Below are 17,628 nucleotides of genomic sequence, written 5' to 3'. Positions count from 1 at the left end.
GCAGTGTGCCATTTATGTGGATCGGTGTTTGGGCTAATTTTTGTATCTTAATAATTTTTGAATAAAGCATTTGTATATCAGTAGAGGCTTTGTGACCGTATTTTGTTTCCTGATTAGTTGTTTACCTGTTGCCCCTACAGGTCAGCTTTCTTTTCCAACCAAATACCACTACCGCTTCCTTTTGTGGCCCACCTTCTGTGTGCAGCAGCCTTTTCCTGTAAAGCACCCCATGAGCTGTGCAGCAATCCCTCTCTCATTCCAGATCCAACAACCCCCTCTTCTTTGTGGATCCTATAGTACTTCGTTCATGGTTAACAGTTGCTCTCTTTCATGCTTTTAGTCTTTTTGGCAGGAACCCTCCTATTTCATGTACTCTCTCCATCTGCAAGCCTCTTTTTTCCATTTGCAACTTGATCTTCCATGTACAACCTTCCTCCCCAGCTCCAAGCTGTCCTTCTTGCACCACTAGGCCTTGAGCTATATGTGGTCTTTGCAGAAATCCAGCCCTGCTTACCACTAAGAACCCAAATTAAAGGTCAGTTTTTGTTTAAAAATAAAATAGATAAGGGTATAAAGTATCCTCCAAAACCAAAGTAAGGACAAGCCGAGATTGTGGTTCTGTAAGTGCAGAATTTTACCTACAACGATGGGTTACCAGTGAGGCAACCAGAGCAGGTGGGGAGCTTGGCCCAACAACTCCTGAGCACAGCTGAATGACAGGTAGAAGGTCTCAACCCTAAAAAATGATATTTTACGGATAGAAGACAATGAAATACTGGAAACCCCTCAAAAGGAGGTGCTGTAGGTAACTAAAGATTGGATTAGACTTATGTCCAAAGAGGACTGCGGCTAATAAGCCACAAAATATAGTAGTAAAGAATGTTGCAACACTTTTCATAATACAATAACCACTCCATCAGGTTGGTGCTGGATCAGCAAGCGACATGAGCCTTTAGTCTTTACGTCTCTGTTGCAGAAAGAACAGAGTACGTCCATTGCATTACAATTGCCCATACAATTCTATGGGGCTGTTCACGGTACTGTGCTGTAACGGATTGCGTTATTCTAACTTATGGGCCTGTTTCCACTCCACGCAGATTGGATGCAGAATGGATGCAGAAAAACTGACTCCAATGAATGCCTATGGGAAAATCTGCATCAGAAAAATCGCGTTTAGTGGAAACAGGCCCATAGGCATTCATGGGAGTCCGTTTTTCTGCATCTATTCTGAATCTGCATCCAATCTGCGTGTAGTGGAAACAGGCCCTTAATGCATGCATGCACAAAGTCTATGTCCAGTCTCCATTGCTGTTGCAATGCATGCTTTAGGCAATGTGTGCGGTGTGAATCTCGCCTAAAAGAAAGAAAATTTGTCAGGAAATTTATCAAAATTAGCATGACAAGAAATAGGTACAGTGCTGAAGCAATTGCTCAAAGCAACCAATCACAAACCTTGACTCGCGTAGCTGCCCACTTTTCTACCAGTTTTTTTCCAGTTTTCCTTGCATTGGTTTTGATAAATCTATCCCTGTGTGTCTACAGTTACATTTACTGTATTTGAGGCCCCGGTTTAGCACACACCATTATAATACTTGTGTGAACAGGTTTTACAGGGTCTCTCTTCCAACTTGCTAAGGATTGAGTTTGAACCGTAGACTAACACCAGGGTTATGAGTGCTATACAGACATCATGCCTCTCAAATATACCGGAGCAGCATGTATGGTTTTTATGGACAGGAAATACAGGGCACGATGAGGTGGCTCCTTGTAGACAGGTAAGCGTGAGAAAAATGTGCTCACTTGTTGGTGTCATTTAGAGATCTGTCATGTGCAACCCTGCTGTAAAAGGGTTTTACTTACAAGTTAGTGAGTGAGTTTGCTACGTAAATGTGAGGGCCTGTTTCCACTATAGCCAATCTGCATGCGTTTTCTGCATGCAGATTCACATAGCCAATGATAGTAAATGGGCCTGTTTCCACTTGTCAGGAAATCTGTGCGGTTTGCTATGCAAGAAAAATCTGCATAACAGAGCCATCAGAATTCGCACACTGCAAGGCGTTGTGCAATTCTCATGCAATGTAATTAATAGGAAATTCAAATGCGTTTTTGCTATGCGAATTTTAATGCAAATTTGTGTGGCAAATTTGTGTAAGTTTTCACCTAAAATCAATGTAAAAGAACAGAGGCACTGAAATGGTTAAATTTGCATACTTACAAAAATACGCGAAAACGTGCACAAATTTGCGTGACAATTCACATACAAACCCATGCGAATTCGCATGCGAATTCGTTTTTGCATTTTCCGCAACGAATTCGCACCGCACAAGTGGAAACGGGCCCTTAGTGTTAGAACTACACCATAGAGCAGAGCAATACAAAAAGAGTACTCGTCTGATAAATCACCATCTGTAGGGTGTGTTGGAAAAAAGTCCAATGCATGGTGGCACCACCTCACAACTTACAGGACTTTAAGAAGAACTTTAATCCAAGGTAGAACCTTATCCCAATCAGTAGCCGATGCCCCATTTCCCACAAGAAATGTTTACCTTTTCTTCAAATAGATCATCAGGGGGGTGTGTATGGCTGATATTGTGGTGAAACCGCTCCCACAGTGTGATGTCAGGGCCATGGCTCTGACAGTTCCTGTCTGTAAACCTTGTTGCATTGTGGGAAATAACGGCTGTTTCCAATTGTCAAGCAAGCAGTATCTCCCGCTGTGCATAGAACTCTCAGTACACGAACATTCTGCAGACATCACCTGGCAGGACTAAAGATGATACATTTCACAAAGTAAATCAGGTTGAGAAAAGATTTTACAATGGGCAAACAATTACTAAATCATTTATAAAAGAATATTGTGGAAAAATAAGAAATTTTATCCACTACGTTATTTTGACTACAGTTCCTCTTTAATGCTAGGTGCACACCATACAATTTTCTGTTACATTTACCTGCCAGATCGATTATTTCCAACATGTTCGATCTGAATTTCAATCTATTTTTCGATTTTCCAATCGTTTTTTTCAATCTATGAAAATCGATTAAAAAACAATGGAAAAAACAATTAAAAAAGGATAAGAAATTTGAAAAATCGATCAAAATTCACATCAGACATTTTGGAAAAAATCGATCTGGCAGGTAAATCTAACAGAAAATTGTATGGTGTGTACCTAGCATAAAGTATATGTATCATGAAAAAGAGTAACATGTGAAATGCAGGTAGTCCCCGAATTACGAACGCCCGACTTACGAATGACCCAGCGATATGAACGGCATGGATTCTGTGTTTCCATGGTAACAAGTCAAAAAAAATTCAAATTTGGCTTGTAGTTTTTGAGAAAATCTATTTAAAAAAATTAAAAGGAAAATGGCTTTTAAACTTGTATAAACAGGTACAGAGGGCAGAGGAGACACAGAGGGGGACACTGGAGGCACGGGGGGGGGGGGGGGGGGGGGGCGGGTACAGAGGAGGTACAGGGGACAGAGCTGGCACAGTGTTCCGACTTAAGAACAGATTCAGGATAAGAACGAACCTACAGTCCCTCTCTCGTTCATTCACCGTGGATTAACTGTACATGCATATAAAGTGTACATTTCTCCTAGAGTAAATTGCACTATACATTACTTTTTTACTATGTCGCTGTCACTTACAGTAGGTAGTAAATATCTGACAGATCAGTCATGTTTTTAACTAGTCCATCCACTCATCTGGGGGATTTTTAGTTATTTCTTTATTTACAAAAGCACTTACTGGGCTTGATTCACAAATCCATGCTAACTGTTAGCACGTAAAGTGTCGCTCGCAGACTTTTGTACGCGCGAAGTCCCCGTGATCGCGGACTTTTGCATGCAACCGCAACCGCGGCATGCAAAAGTCAGCATTATCGTGCGCAAATACTTTGCGTGCGCAAAAGTCCGCGAGCGGCACTTCACGTGCTAACTGTTTAGAATGCCCGTGCTAACAGTTAGCATGGGTTTGTGAATCAAGCCCACTGAATGGTATTTGTTCAGTCCAACTGGCAAAATAGCATGCTATCAAGTAGGGAAACTGACATCATTGTATAGATATTTTCCAGGCAGTGATTTTGTAAAGAATAAAGAAAATATTGAGAGTCCCCCATGAGAAAATGGACTACTCCAAAATCTGTCAGATCTGTCAGCCTTTTAACTGCTGTAAGTGACAGCAACATAGGAGAAAAGTAATTTATGGTGCATTTTACTCCAGGAGAAATATTCCATAAATGTTATTATATTTTATATTTCGCATTTTTTCACAATAGTTGATCTTAAAAGGATATGCTGCTAACGTGTTTGAGCCAAATACAACAGGACAGATTCAGACATCTTGTAGCATATCGATCAGAGCTGTTTTTCTAGCACAAGGAAATCTACACTATACTAGGCAATGCGTCCATGCAAAAAGGGCGACGGGAAAAAAGGGAGCGTGGTGTAAACGATTTCGTTAACAATAAAGTTTTACAAATTAAAAAACATTTAATAATGTGTATGAAATCGCAAATTGTGAAAACGACAATTTTCCCTGTTTTAAAAGTGAAATGTATAATTATGTTTGTTAAAAAACGATAATATATGTATAATTGTTGTAATTGTTTAATATTGTGTATAACCTTCATTTATCATTTCTTCATGTAATAAAATCTGAAAATATTGTTTATCAGAATCAGAATCAGAATCGCTTTTATTTCGCCAAGCACGACTGAATCGTGCCCGGAATTGGGTTTGGCACATAGATACAGGGCATTACATAGAAACATAAGAGACTTAGAACATGTTAGACATCACTTCATTCCAAAACATATACATAGCACATTTACCCCAGCCATGTGGGTTGCAGACAGAAGATCAGTCTGGAGGGGGCAGCCTAAGGGGGGAGAGAATGAGCAGCGTTTGTAGAGTTCAGCAACTTTACGGCTGAGGGGAAGAAGCTATTTTTGTGTCTCGTGGTCTTAGTGGAGATGGACCGGTACCTCAGATACCTCCGCCCCCAGGGGAGCTGACTGAAAAACTGGTGGCCAGGGTGAGAGGGATCATTTGCAATCTTCAATGCTCTGGAGCGTAACCTGGCATTATAGAGGTGGTCAAGGGCAGGGAGTGTGTTCCCTATGATCCTTTCCGCTGACCTGATCACCCTCTGTAGTTTGCGTCGCATTCGGTGGAGCCAGCATACCAGACAAGGATGGAGGAGCAGAGAACGGATTCGATAGTTGCGGTATAGAAGTTCGTCAAGAGATTCTGTGACATGCCGAACTTCTTCAGTTGGCGAAGGAAGTAGAGCCTCTGCTGAGCTTTCCTTTGGGTGAAGACAGTGTTTTCCTTCCACTTCAGGGTGTTGGAGATGGTGGTGCCCAGGAGGCGGACACAGGACACTTTTTCCACCACCGTTCCTCCAATGTGCAGTGGGGGTGGAGTGGGGGCATGCTTCCTAAAGTCGATGATAATCTCAACGGCTTTTGCATTGTTGAGGACCAGCTTGTTCTCCCTGCACCAGTGGCAGATCCTGTCCACCTGATGGCGGTATGCCTGCTCGTCATTGTTGGAGATCAGGCCGACTATGGTGGTATCATCTGCAAATTTGATTACTTTGACAGAGTTTACTGAGGATCTGCAATTGTTCGTGTAAAGGGAGAACAGGAATGGTGACAAGACGCAGCCTTGAGGGGCCCCTGTGTTGGTGGTCCTTGGTTGCGAGGAGGTGGAGCCCAGCTTTACCACCTGAGATCTGTTTGTAAGAAAGTCTTTGATCCACAGTTGAAGAGTGGGGTGGACCCCGAGCTCAGCCATATTCTCTTCTAGTATCTGGCTAATGGTGTTAAATGCCGAGCTAAAGTCAAGGAGGAGGACCCTGGCATATGAATTGGGTTTGTCAAGGTGATTGTTGACAAGCTCCAGGCAGATGTTAATGGCGTCGTCGGTCAACCTATTTGCCCTGTAAGCAAATTGATATGGGTCTAGCTGGGTTTCCGTTTTTTGTTTAAGGAGGGGCAGGACAGCCTTTTCAAAAGTTTTCATTATGACCGATGTGAGGGCGACAGGCCTGAAGTTGTTGAGGTTGGACGCGCCTTGCTTTTTGGGCACAGGGATGATGGTGGACCTCTTGAAGCACGCCGGTACTTTGCCACACTGTAGGGACTTGTTGAAGACAGAGGACAGGATAGGTGCAAGCTGCTGTGCGCATGTTTTCAGGCAGGCTGGCGACACCCCATCAGGGCCTGAGGCTTTCCTTGCCTTTAGCCTGGACAGGTGGCACGCCACGTCTGACTCCTTTATGGCCGGGGGAGCCGAGATTTGGAGTGGTGGTGCTGAGGGATGGGGTGAAGTGAGGGGACCATGTAGCTTCAGGAGCCCCGCCGATGAAAAAAAAAAATGTAAGCACGTTCGTAATAACTGTTGTAAAACATTAGTAAATATTGCTAACATTTTACTACAACTAAACCTAACCCTACACTCACACAGAACCCTCCCTCTACCTATCCCTAACCCTAATGTCTCATACTGACGGGCTACAATTGTCGCCGCAACCACGTGGCACGCGCGTGTGGCGCATGCGCCCCAAACCGTCGCTACTTGGAGCTGTCGCCGGGCGATTGGCGCGGTCAATCGCCTGGCGACAGTTGCCGCCGCAACTGTCGCTAGTCCGCGTGTGTATGCGGACTAGCGACAGCAACCAAAAGGGAATTCACGGAGCTTCCGGCGGGGGGGGGTGGAATAATGTATTAATAATAATGTATTACAAACAGTACGGGATAACATTGTAAATAACGTTTTAGTTAAATACGACAGATATGTTTAGTATTTTTGTAAACGGTATTCATCACGGGCGCATTTTGTAAACTTAAAGAGTAACTCCAGTGAAAATTATGTAATAAAAAAAGTGCTTCATTTTTACAATAATTATGTAGAAAGGATTTAGTCAGTGTTTGCCCATTGTGAAAGCTTTCCTCTCCCTGATTTACACTCTGACATTTATCACATGGTGACATTTTACTGCTGGCAGGTGATGTCGCTAGAAGTACCTGCTATTTGCTTTTTTGGCAGTTGGAAACAGCTGTAAGCAGCTATCTCCCACAATGCAACAAGGTTCACAGACAGGAAACTGCTAGGAAAATGGTCCTCACATTCTCCTGTGGGAGGGCCTTCACCACAATATCAGCCATACAGAGCCCCCTGATGATCCATTTGTGAAAATGAATAGATTTCTCATGTAAAAGGGGGTATCAGCTACTGATTGGGAAGTTCAATTCTTGGTCACGGTTTCTCTTTAAAGCATCACAAGCGCAGTTTGAAAACATTAATAATCTCCGGGCACCCTTTTTTCTTGTTCGGCGCCCATCAAACGATATTTATTATGGGAGTGAATGGCAGTGCCCTTTTTGTCCACTTCCTCATGCACCCAAATTTCCTGCTTCCACTAGGCAAGCGGTGTTAATGATTTAGCTCATTTGGCTGATCAGTGCATGATTTGATTCCTAAGTTGTCAATGGAGTTATCAATTTTATGGGTACTTAAACCTTAGACTGTTTCAGGTTTCACTCTTTATCATCTAGTTTAAAGCTATGAGTCTGGTCTGGTCTGGTAACATTGCGGTTAGGTTATGCAGAAAGGTGCATATTCTACATACTAAGATACTTTGCATGCAAAACCACAAAAATAAAAAGTCCACCGGGTCAGCCAACAAATACTGCTAACTTCTGTGAAAAAAGGAAACCATAGTCTTAAAATGAATAAAGAAATGAATACAAACAAATGTAAGATTGTGAGAATCATGAAATCCCCTGAAATGGTGGAGTTTCTGAGTACTAACCTACCTTTGTGGCAAAAACACAGATGTGAAGAATTAGTGAAAATGGTGAGAGTAGAAATTCACTATTTGTTACATAAGGCTAAATGTTTTTAAAGGGAACCTTACCTGATGCGGGAGGTATATGGAGGCTGACATATCTACTTTCAAGCAATACCAGTCGCCTGGCTATTCTGCTGATCCTCTGCCTCTAATACTTTTAGCCATAGCCCCTGAACAAGCATGCAGCAGATCAAGTGTTTCTGACATGTTAGCTGCATGCTTGTTTCTGGTGTGATTCAGACACTTCTGCAGCTAAATAGACCAGCAGGGCTGCCTGGCAACTGGTATTGCTTAACCTCCTTAGCGGTAACCCCGTGTGTGACACGGGGTAAGCCGCCGGAGGGTGCCGCTCAGGCCCTGCTGGGCCGAATTACATAATTTTTTTTTTGCTGGACGCAGCTAGCACTTTGCTAGCTGCGCCAGCACACCGATCGCCGCCGCCCCGCACCCGATCGCCGCTATCCGTTGCGGCGCGCGCCCCCCCCCCAGACCCCGTGCGCTGCCTGGCCAATCAGTGCCAGGCAGCGCCGAGGGGTGGATCGGGACTCCCAATGACGTCCCGACGTCGCTGACGTCGGTGACGTCATCCCGCCCCGTCGCCATGGCGACAGGGGAAGCCCTCCAGGAAATCCCGTTCTTTGAACGGGATTTCCTGATCGGAGATCGCCGAAGGCGATCAAGGCGGGCGGAGGAAAGCCGCTGAGCAGCGGCTATCATGTAGCGAGCCCTGGGCTCGCTATATGATTTAAAAAAAAAAAAAAAAAAAACTGCTGCGCTGCCTCCTGGCGGAATTTTTCATACCGCCAGGAGGGTTAAAAGGAAATATATACGGCACCCCATATACTTCTAACTTAAAGTACTCTTTAAATTTAACTTAAAAGGAATACTATCAATACCCAAGTGTTCTAAAATGACAGTGTGCAAATAATGTCTAAGTAGCTGTGTAAACATTTTCCTACTTTTCATGTTAAATATCAGAGGCAAAAGCTGTAATTTATTGAGGGTAGGATTTAGCTATATTGGGACAAATCAATTGCAGAAGGGGTGTCTGCTTCAATGCACAGCCAGAGTTGCATATCAGACTACAGAAAGCAAATAGCAAACATATCAAACTCTAAAAGCAAAAACAGTATGAAAAACTGTGACAATTAGTTACATTTCTTCTGCTCTCTTCAGACACTTCAGTCAGAAACACAGGACACAGGAGCTGCAGCTGTTCTCTCTGTCACACACAGAGCTACACATAGAGTTAACTGATCTAGTGTGAGGGGAATTTCCCCTCTCCTCATGGCTCAGTCAGCCATCAGTTTTAACGTCAGTTAAGTTTGAAAGTATTTTGATAACAGTAAACAATGAAGTTGCTACTAAAATGTATACACCAGTACTTAGCAGCACTTCCCAAACAATTCCTGTGTCAATTGAAAAAAATATGTGAATCTATAGTATTCCTTTAAGGCCACCACTTCCCAAAACTGACTACCAGGAATTATCTAGTAATTATATCCATGGATGTCTTTCAACGCAAGGAAAGCATCTAAGCCCCCCTTAAACGCATCTTGGACACAAGCTCTCGTAGATTCCTGGCCAGAACTGTAAAGACTGCTGTCCCTGTGCCATGTGGACTGCCATCTTGCTTTTTGGAAACTTTAGAAATGACCTTACCTGAAGAGGGAGAGTTCTTGAAAGAGCCAATGCAGACTCTAGAGAGTCAGTTCTGCCTCTTCTGCTCATCTGCCAGACATTTACACTCATGGGGCACAATAGTCATAAAAAAACCCATGAAAGGGAGCTACAGCAGATATGCCGAGGTAGTTCACACAAAGGAAGCCAATTATATCATATGACTGAAGATCCTCAGATCTTAGTCCTCATAGGCAGGCTTTAAAGGCAACAACCCTGTGTGATTTATTTGAATTTCACAGATCAGCTGCACCACTCATTTAAAGCGGAATATAACCCTGCATTTCAACTTTGCTCTAAAACATTATTTACAGTATATTATATGCAACCAGCATTTTTTTTTACTAGATCAACATTGGAAGGGTTACACAGAGCTTTAAAGAGACTCTGAAGCGAGAATAAATCTCGCTTCAGAGCTCATAGTTAGCAGGGGCATGTGTGCCCTTGCTAAACCGCCGCTATCGCGCCGCTAAACGGGAGTCCCTTCACCCCCAAACCCACCCCCGCAAGACTTGGTCGCAAAGTTGGTCGTTCGTGGAGGCAGGGCTAACGGCTGCAGCCCTGCCTCCAGTCGCGTCTATCAGCGGCGCATCGCCGCCTCTCCCCCGCCCCTCTCAGTGAAGGAAGACTGAGAGGGGCAGGGGAGAGGCGGAGATACGTGCTGACAGACGCGCGTGGGGCAGGGCTGCGGCGGTTAGCCCTGCCCCGCTGCACCGCGGGGGTTTGGGGGTGAAGGGACCCCCGTTAAGCCGCGGGATAGCGGCGTTTTAGCAGGGGCACACATGCCCCTGCTATCTATGAGGTCTGAAGCGAGATTTATTCTCGCTTCAGACTCTCTTTAAAGGTCCTGGACAGAACTGCAGATGCATCCGAAGCTGACATAGATACATTTTGTTTACATAAATGTATCTAAGTGTGGCATGTGACTCACGCTCTCTGACTGAGAATGAGCTGGAGGACAGCCAAAGAGTGTGTAACATTTATCACTTGTTACATTCTATTTAGTTAAATGTATCCATCTGAACTTCTGCATATCTCTCCACGGATCTTTAACCACTTCAGCCCACAGGGTTGAAATTTTTTTGCATCTGAGCAACATTCACCTCCCATTCATTTGCTAATAACTTTATCACTACTCGGCACAATGAATGAATCTATATCTTGTTTTTTTCGCCACTAATTAGGCTTTCTGTGGGTGATACATTTTGCTGAGAATTAATTTATTGTAAATCCATTTTAACAGGAATATTAAGAAAGAAATGGAAAAAAAATCATTATTCCTCAGCTTTTGGCCATTATAGTTTGAAATTAATACATGCTACCATAATTAAAACCTATGTACTTTATTTACCAATTTGTCCCGCGTATTACACCATTTAAATTATGTCCCTATCACAATGTATGGCGCCGATATTTAATTTGGAAATAAAGGTGCATTTTTTCAATTTGCGTCCATCACTATTTAGAAGCCCATAATTGAATAAATCATATTGATATACTCCTTTGACATGCATATTTAAAAAGTTCAGACCCTTAGGTAACTATTTATGTTTTGTTTTTTTATTATTGTAATTTTTTTTAATTTTTTTCATACTTGTATGTGGGTATTTTTTGGTGTGGGAGGTAAACAGGGTTTTTTAATGTATTAAAATGTATTTATTTAACACAAATTGTGTTTTTGGTGTAATTTGCTATTTGGCCACAAGATGGCCAAAGTCAAAAAGTCCTGGGAGCGATCGATCTCGCTCCCAGGCAGAAGAAAGGAGACCAGAGCTCAGAAAAGCCGCAGCGTCTGAAGAGAGGGGCCTGCGGGAGCGCGCACGACCTGCGGGAGTGCGCGCAGCCTAACTGGCCGAAAATTTTCGGCCAGTTAGGCTGAAGTGGTTAAACCTCTGTGTTTAGCCCTTCCAATGCTGGTCTATTAAAAAAAAAATGCTGGTTGCATATAATATGCTCTGCTGCTACAATAGAATGCTACAGCACTCTGCTGCTACAATAGAATGCTACAGCACTCTGCTGCTACAATAAATTGCTACAGCGCTCTGCTGCTACAATAGAATGCTACAGCGCTCTGCTGCTACAATAGAATGCTACAGCGCTCCGCTGCTACAATAGAATGCTACAGCATTCTGCTGCTACAATAGAATGCTACAGCGCTCTGCTGCTACAATAAATTGCTACAGCGCTCTGCTGCTACAATAGAAGGCTACAGCGCTCTGTTGCTACAGTGGAATGCTACAGCAGTCTGCTGCTACAATAGAATGATAGAGCGCTCTGCTACAATAGAATGTTATAGCGTTCTTCTGCTGCTACAATAGAATGCTACAGCGTTCTGTTGCTACAATAGGCACAGAGAGCAATTTAAAAGGGAAAAAAACGACTTGTTCAAATAAAAAAATTACTAAATTCACTTTTTCTCCTACGTTTTCCCCCTACTTAGTGAGAAACCGTAAAATATGAATAGTTTTTATTGCCCTCCACCATTTCTTGTTCCCTGGACTACTTGTTTTTCTAATACGATCACAATGATCTATGGTGGTTCCCAAGAAAGGTGAGGGTAAATTTTAACAGTGGGGACAGACAGAGCAATAAAAACCCATTTAAAGGGACTCCGAGCTCACCCAAAAAAAGAAAGTTGTACTCACCAGGGGCTTTCTCCAGCCCAGTGCTGGTCGGGAGGTCCCACGCCGGCGTCCTGGCTCCTCTCCTTCTCCCCGCTCCGGAATGGCTGACAGGCCACAGCCCGGGCGACATTCGGTAGAGTGTTGGGCTGCAGCTTCCGCGTATGACGCGGCTGACGTCACACGCCGGCCGCCTCGCGTCATCACGGCGGCCGGCGTGAAAGTACTGCGCATGCGCGATTAAAGCGCGCATGCGCAGTACTTTCACGCCGGCCGCCGTGATGACGCGAGGCGGCCGGCGTGTGACGTAATCCGCGTCATACGCGGAAGGAGCAGCCCGACACTCGGGCGAGTGTCGCCCGGGCTGCGGCCTGTCAGCCATTCCGGAGCGGGGAGAAGGAGAAGAGCCAGGACGCCGTCGTGGGACCTCCCGACCAGCACTGGGCTGGAGAAAGCCCCAGGTGAGTACAACTTTCATTTTTTTTATGAGCTCGGAGTCACTTTAAAGGTTCGCACCAGGGTAGCAAGAAGAAAAGGCGCCGGCTGAGGGTGGTTGAAAAGGGTGCCGCCATAGAGTTTAATGCAAGTATAGTTAATACGGCAAAACAAGCAGAAAAAAGGGCACCGCAATAAATATCGCTAACAATATTAGAACATTAAAGTTTTTGTAATATGTTATCGTTTTAGAAGCTTTCAACATTAGCGTTTTTATCATATTATTTCGTTTGTATGTACAGATTTTACATTATCAAAGATATTATCGTTTTATGTGGAAAAGGGTGTTTCTGCAGAGGATGTGGTTAGAGTTAGGCAACACCAGGGGAGTGGTTAGGGTTAGGCACTACCCGGGCGGCGGTTAGTTTTAGGCAACACCAGGGAAGTGGTTAGGGTTAGGCATCACCAGGAGGGTGGTTAGGGTTAGGCACCACCAGGGGGGTGGTTAGGGTTGGGCACCACCAAGGGGTGGTAGGGTTAGGCACCACTGGGGGGGCGGGGGAGGGCGTTAGGGTTGGGCACCACCAGGGGAGTGGTTAGTTTTAGGCACCACCAGGGGAGGGTTCTATGTAAGAGTAGGGGGTTGGGTTAAGCTGTATTGTTGAATTATGTAACAGTTTTAACGTTAATATCTTTTCGTTATTACTTCCCGTCTGTTCTAACAACGGTATTTACCATTAACCAAGTTTGACAACCATGTTTATCGTTATCAGATTTCTCTATCCACCGGTGCCATTTCGTTATCCAGCCGAGCCCTTTTTTCACGGCACCCATTTTTCATGCATGCTTAACCAGTTTCCAAACCTTAGATAAAACAATTTAGTAGCTTGGCTTTTAATATAAAGTATTCCTGTTTGTTTTATTTTATATTATATACAACAATATACATAATACATAATAGTAAACAATACAATATTGTACCTGCTATAATACAGTATAGCTATGGATTGAACTGGGATTTAACAATTTATGCAACTTCAATAAATTTGTATATTTATTTTCAGTTTACTTCTATCAAGAATCACTTTTAAAATTGGAATCAGGTGTTGATGGAGTAGAGCCCTGCATTTTAGTAAGTACCAACCATATCTCCTGTTATCATCATTATGAATGACGAGTAAATATGGACATTTTTGCAATGCCATTATTTTTGCGAAAGATTCACATTTTTACAGAGCTGAGAATATTTGTGTAAGAATATTGGCATGAGAAAACATGTTAATGCCAAATGCCCTGTACTCAATGGGCATGAGAAAACACAATTTCAGGAAAGTTCTTAGTTTTCTGAAAATGTGTGTCTTGTGAAAAGGTTATCTTTTTTCCAAAATTTTTGAGTTAAAATGACTTTGGTGAAAAATTAAGCCTATCCCTGCTAATTATTACCTGATATGAAGGAGCTGATGATTGTACACATTCAGGTATAGCTATAATGTGAAAACTAAGATGTAAATGTATGGTTCTGATGCCGTTCTGTATAATGCCTAAAGAAGAAACGTAACGTTCCAAAAGCTTGCAATAAACCATGTACAGTTAGTCATTAAATGTATCACCGGAATCAACGTTTGTTGGTTTGGTGTCTGCAAAAATGGTTTATGATCTATAACATAAGTGTGGGTTTTCATGACATCTAAATGTGTATTCTTCCTCAGTTACAGTATAGATGCTTTGTGGTTGTTCCATGTTAGCCATCAATTAAGGCAAAACATTTTGGTTTAGGATGATACCATGTATTGGATAACTCAAGAGGCTCAATCTGCGAAGCAGATGTTTTTGGTGCCAGGTGCACAGCACCTGACTTGGGAGCCGCTATAGTATACTAGTGCACACGGGTATGGTCATTTGGGGATCCACCGATCGCTGGACCCCGAATTACTTCTTCCTGTGAGTTGCTACGACTTGAGGGGGTGGGAGAGGGGAATAGTATTTTAGGGCACCAGGAATTTGAGCGACAGCAGGGTGAGCCGTCATTTGTCTCTTTACCTGGCTTACATATACATACACTCAATCTGAATGTGGTTAAATAACATTTTATTATATGATGTTGCTTCAGGCAGGGGTCACATTTGTCTTTCAGTTTCTACACTTTTCTGAAAACTGAAAGACAAGTGTGACCTCTACCTTACAACAGCGAATGTAATTTATAGAGAAAACTGACAAATTGCGCAAGATGTCAGTTTTTTTTCTGCACGCGAAATCTGCATTCAGGCAGGGGTCACACTTACCGGCTTTCGTACGCGTTTTCTGCAGAGAAAAACTGTTTTCAACTGAGAACTCATGTTAATCAATGAGCTAGGTCACACTTGAATGCAGATTTTGCACGCAGAAAAAAAACTGACATCTTGTGCAATTTGTCAGTTTTCTCTATAAATTACATTAGCTGTTGTAAGGTAGAGGTCACACTTGTCTTTCAGTTTTCTGAAAAGTGTAGAAACTGAAAGACAAATGTGACCCCTGCCTCAAGTGTGACCTAGCTCATTGATTAACATGAGTTCTCAGTTGAAAACAGTTTTTCTGTGCAGAAAACGCGCACGAAAGCCGACAAGTGTGACCCCTGCCTCATGGTCCTGGTTGAGCATATTTGTATATTGTAAATGTTAATACATCTTAATTGCATTAATTTGTATTACCCCCAAAAATTAAAAAAAATAAATCTCCGGTTGCTTCTAATGTCTAAACGTATGTAACTTGTGCTTTTAAAAATTAGTCTAGTAAACAGGATGTAAGTCTGAAGAAGATTTTATGGTATCAAAGCAAAATGTTTGAATCTCGGAGGGCTCTTTCACACTTGGACGTTGCGTTGCAGGGGACGTTAAGCTCGCATTACGTTCCCCTAACACAACGCATGGTGGTGCTAAAGGTGGACGCTACATAGAGCCGCGTTATCTATCACTATCGAAGGAAAACGGCGCATGCGTCAAATGACTGTGGAGACCACGTGATCAGAACACTCCGCATCACGTGGTCCCGCCAGCCAATAAGCGGCCGCTCCAGGAAGTAAACACTGCAGTGCAGTGAATATTAATTAGCCATGTGGTTATGCACAATAGCGGACTCTTGCCTCCTACTCTCCTGCACTCAAAAAACAAAAAAACAACATTACTGAGCATGTGCAAACAGTCTAACGCGGCTAAAACCGCGTATAACGCACAGCATGCTGCACTTTCATTGAACGTGCAGCGTTACAGGGTAACGCAACGTGGGCACGGTGAACAGCCCATTAATTTTTCATTACTGTGAGTTGGGCTGCGTTACAGGCTGCTCTAATGTGCGCCTGTAACGTCCCACTGTGAAAGCAGCCTGAAAGTAAGCCAATAAATTGTGTCATCCCAACTCAAAACGTTCTACTTTAGTACAGACTCTTCACAAATGACAACATTGGTTTTCATTTACTTATTTTAAAAAAATGTTTAGTTTTTTTTCTGATTCCTTTGTTGTCTTTTTTAAGACACTATATTTCAAATTATAAAAAAAGAAAAACATCAGTAACTATTTTGGTATCGTGGTACTGTTACTACGTTGCAGAGAAAGGTATCAAAGCAGTTCACCTATTTGTTGGCCATGCTCCATCCAGTCATTTGGGAGGGGAATGTGGAACCAAAATAAAACAATCATACAAGAAATGCTCCTCTCGGATTTATTGTGAGTGAGTAGTACCATCACAAATCTTCAAAAATAAGCCGAATCCATTAGTATGGTGGCTATTTGGTGCAGCAATGACATATAGCATTATGTGTACTTGACCTAATTATAAATATTTTACATTTTGAAAGATCATTTTACCTGATTTGTAAGTGCCCACTAATTATTTAATCTTGATTCTATAATCCTACCACTTCTGTGAGGGAATACCTAAAGAATCTATGCAAAGTAAATTCAATCAGGTTACCCTTTTCTACTATAAAAATTGTACAATCGAAATTGTATCCTTCTTGGGCATCTTTAAGCCCCATCTACACCATACAATTTTTTGTCTGATTCGATTCATTAATTCGATTTGATTCAATCCGACATGTCCGATCGGGATTTGTCGGATTGAATCGAATCAAATTAATGAATCGATTTGAATTGAATCGGACAAAAAAATGTATGGTCTAGATGTGGCTTTACAGGTAGATTTTAGACTACCCCCTAGTGTTTTAAATTGTAACTGAGGTTGAGTAAGGCTGTATTCACAGTGGGACGTTGCGTTTTAATGCGACGTTAAAGTCGCAACGTGTCTGCATTAAGAGGTAACGCACTGCTAGCAGTGAGTTACTACAGCGCAACATTTTGAAATGCGACTTTAACATTGCACTGTGAACGGCCCATAGGATTAGCATTGCAGTGCAGTAAGCTGCGTTCTAAGACTTTATAACGTGCGACCATAACGTCCCACTGTGAATGCGACCTAAAAATTAAAGCATATCTTATAAATATCTCGATTCCCACTTCTAGGGACCCATCCAGGGAAACTGTACCATTGGAGGGATGTGGAATGGTCTCATGTATGTTCTGGAGCACATGCATGCTGATCATTAGTGGAATGGCAACACAGTTGGCTGTATGAAAAAAAAACTGCACCACAAAGGACAAAAAACAGACATGATATAAAACACATACGGTACATATGAACCGGCTCACAGAAAATCATTGCCAGCGTCCGTACATTTCACATACTCACATGTTTTAATTATGCTAATAAATAGGAAAATCTGTTGTAAAATGGACTAATCAAATCTTGCAGTGATAGCATTTTATTGGTCCATTTTCAGTTTGCATAGATATGCAGCAACATTTGCATAATTCTGCATCATCTTAGAATCATTTGCATATTTCAAGTAAAGTAGAAAGTTGGCTCTGAGCCGAAACTTTCTACTAAATGGCTTTTAGACTTCCATGGCAAAGGGTCATTGGGAAGCAAAAACGCCTATAGACGTCCACTGTAGTAGTAGTGGAAGTAGTTTTGTACTAAAATGCTGTTAGGGCTAGTTA

The 17,628-nt window shown here is 42.7% G+C and overlaps 2 long non-coding RNA genes across 3 annotated transcripts in view; one reads left to right on the top strand and one right to left on the bottom strand.

The window, feature by feature from the left end:
* The window catches only part of LOC137544053 (uncharacterized), a 313,753-nt gene that overhangs the window by 185,029 nt on the left and 111,096 nt on the right, over positions 1-17,628 (top strand). Inside the window, exon 2 of the long non-coding RNA XR_011025709.1 lies at positions 13,662-13,729. This is a non-coding gene — a long non-coding RNA (uncharacterized lncRNA). The remainder of the gene's footprint in view (positions 1-13,661; positions 13,730-17,628) is intronic.
* Positions 1-17,628, bottom strand: part of LOC137544052 (uncharacterized) — a 69,224-nt gene that overhangs the window by 3,863 nt on the left and 47,733 nt on the right. The window lies entirely within an intron of this gene.

The sequence above is a fragment of the Hyperolius riggenbachi genome, chromosome 2, assembly GCF_040937935.1.
Source record: "Hyperolius riggenbachi isolate aHypRig1 chromosome 2, aHypRig1.pri, whole genome shotgun sequence".
NCBI classification, from domain to species: Eukaryota; Metazoa; Chordata; class Amphibia; order Anura; family Hyperoliidae; genus Hyperolius; species Hyperolius riggenbachi.
The sequence above is the reverse complement of the archived record's forward strand: the minus strand, read 5'-3'. Positions and strand labels throughout refer to the sequence as shown.